This window comes from Gossypium raimondii, chromosome 2 (genome assembly GCF_025698545.1).
Source record: "Gossypium raimondii isolate GPD5lz chromosome 2, ASM2569854v1, whole genome shotgun sequence".
In the NCBI taxonomy this organism is placed as follows: domain Eukaryota; kingdom Viridiplantae; phylum Streptophyta; class Magnoliopsida; order Malvales; family Malvaceae; genus Gossypium; species Gossypium raimondii.
Genome location: NC_068566.1, coordinates 21,007,400 through 21,010,409, shown reverse-complemented (window position 1 = coordinate 21,010,409; position 3,010 = coordinate 21,007,400). Strand labels below are relative to the sequence as shown.

The following is a 3,010-nucleotide window of genomic DNA, read 5'->3' as shown; positions in this document are numbered from 1 at the left end:
TTACCTGATGAGTCAAGTACTAGTGAAATTAGAAACAATCCAAGGTTTTATCCTTATTTTAAAGATTGTATTGGAGCATTAGATGGAACTCATATTCGTGCATCCATTCCACTTAGTATGCAAGGAAGATTTTGTAGCCGTAAAGGGGGGACAACACAAAATGTATTGGCTGCCATTACATTTGATTTGAAATTTTCCTATGTTCTAGCTGGTCGGGAAGGTAGTGCACGTGATTCTCATTTTTTAAGTGATGCACTTTTACGCCCAAGAGGATTAAAAATTCCAGAAGGTAATATTTATCACAAATAGTTCTAGTAAGCTCATAGTTTATTAGTATTAACTATGTATTGTAAAATTGTAGGTAAATATTATCTTGCTAATGCTAGATATGGCATCCGAATTGGATGTATTACCCCATATCGTGGTGTTCAATATCATTTAAAAGAGTTTGCTGCTGAAGGGCATGAAAATGCAAAGGAACTCTTTAATCTTCGCCATTCATCATTACGGATCACTGTTGAACGTGTTTTTGGGATTTTGAAGAAACGGTTTCGTGTATTAGATGCTGAACCATTTTGGGATTTTCAAACTCAAGTAGCTATAGTTTTGGCTTGTTGTATCATTCATAATCATATAATGGGAGTTGATCCTAGTGATTTACTTAATCAAGGATTATACGAGGCGTTTGAGTCTGATTCGATAATACAAACTCTCACGGAGCGAGAAGAAAGACAAGAAGCAAGAGAATGGTCTGCTAAGAGAGATGAAATTGCACAAACTATGTGGACTGATTATATGGCTAGAAATATTAGGTAGATTTAGGGCTTAGGGTTATTGTTTCTATGTTATGTATGTTTTAGTAAATGTTGGTAGGATAATGATATTGAAATTTTAGATTGTTGGATTTTGATATATGTCTTGAATTTGTTAGATATTGATTATGTTTTAACATTGTTGGATATTCAATTGATTATTATGTTTTAAGCTTGTTGGATATTGAAATTATTGACAATGACAATTATTTAATGTAGAATGGGTAAGGGCAACAAAGAAGGGACCTCCAAGCAATTCAGGTGGACAAAACCGATGGAACATGTTTTCCTTGAAATTCTAGCAGAGGAGGCTCGAAAAGGAAATAAGCCTTCTAATACTTTCAAATTAGTTTCTATTAATCGAGTTGTCGACGCCATTTCTGAAAGATTCCAAGTCCAATGCGATGCGAAGCATGTGGAAAATCATTTGAGGACAGTAAAAAATCGGTAGCAGATTATATGCAAGATTCGAGGCGAAAGTGGTTTTGGATGGGATGATAACAGGAAAATGATCACATGTGATAGAGCGACATATGATGCAACAGTGATGGTAATATATGACTATATATGTTAAGTATATTTCAATAGTTTTTTACTTGTTATTCTAATTGTGTATAATATCCAACAGGCACACAAGAAGTATGAACCATTTTTGAATAAAAGCATTGATCTTTATGATGAAATGGCTTTGGTTGTTGGCAAAGATATGGCAACAGGGAGTTTTGCCAGAACATTTGCTGACATAGATTTGGATGATGGTAATGAAGATTCAGTGCTTGTAGACTGCGACAATGAAGAGGCTGAAGAGGTAAGAACAAATGTATCTTCATCTGGCACATCCAAACGTAAAAGAAAAAGTGGTCAAGAAAGTCTCGTTGATGAACAAATTAAATTTGTGGGTGAACAACTTGGCAAAGTTGCTAATACTTTGGTACAATTTACTGCCGATAAGACATCACAGCTTTACGAACAAGTGATGTCGATGGAGGAAGAAGGATTTGATGATGACTTCTTGTGTTCTGTGTTTGATTATCTAGTGAGTCGTGAATCATAGGCCAAAGCTTTTTTATTTAAAAGTAAGAAGCATAGAAAAATTTGGCTTCAAAAATTTTCTCAGGGTTGAAGATATTGATACTTTTATGTGGTGTAATATTATGCACTTGGACAATGTTGTTACTATGTGGTGTACTACTAATTATAAATTTGGATAATATTATCTCTAGTACTCATTGTGGTTTCGAAGCAATTTATAATTATTCAATATTATTTCTAGCACTCATTGTGGATAATATTTTTCAATTTATAACGATCAATATTGTAGCTTAATAATTGAGTATTATTATAAATAAATCATTGCAATATATGTAAAACAATTTAAAATATAAAATTTATTAATATATATTAATATATGTAAAAACAACTTTTCCGGAAAATATTTTAGGAAATCATCAAACAATGAAAATATTTTACAGATTCAATCAAACACCGAAAAATATTTTCCAGTAAATCATTTTACAGAAAAGTAAAACATTTTCCAGAAATCATTTTACGGAAAACATTTTACTGCCAATCAAACAGACCCTAAGTTGCGAAATAAGATCACCACTTTTCAGCAATTGGATGATGATTCATTGTACGAGGCATGAGAGAGATTCAAAGAATTACTTCTTAAGTGTCCTCATCATGGGATTCCACACTGCATCTAGTTGGAGACAATTTATAATGGTCCCAATGAGCACACAAGATTGATGGTAGATGCTTCTGCGAATGATGCTCTCTTGTCGAAGTCTTATAATGAGGCTTACACAATCATCAAGAGGGTCGCCAGTAACAACTATCAATGCCGACAAATTGAGCAGCGTTAAGAAGATATGTAGCTAGAGTTTATGAAGTCGATGCCCCCACTTCACTCTAAACTCAGGTATTATCTATCTCTTCAATTTTGAAACAGTTTACCACTAACAGTAGGAATATTTTGTAGCTCAAAAACTTAGTCAATTCGATGTAATTTCTTACGTATGTTGTGGGGATGGCCATTCTTTCGAGAATTCTTTATTAAATCCTGATTCATTTTATTATGTAGGGAATCAACACCAAAATAGAAGTGGACAAGGACAACAGTCCAGTTTCTACAATCCTTCATGGCGAAACCATCCAAACTTTTCTTGGAGTAACCAAAGAGGAGGACCAAAAAACAC

General features: G+C 33.6%; 1 non-coding gene across 1 annotated transcript; it reads right to left on the bottom strand.

Moving 5' to 3' along the window:
• Window positions 1–2,395: 2,395 nt before the first annotated feature.
• Window positions 2,396–2,502, bottom strand: LOC128039398 (small nucleolar RNA R71). The gene has a single exon (XR_008193902.1). It is a non-coding gene; the product is annotated as a small nucleolar RNA R71 (small nucleolar RNA).
• Between the last annotated feature and the right edge of the window lie 508 nt (window positions 2,503–3,010).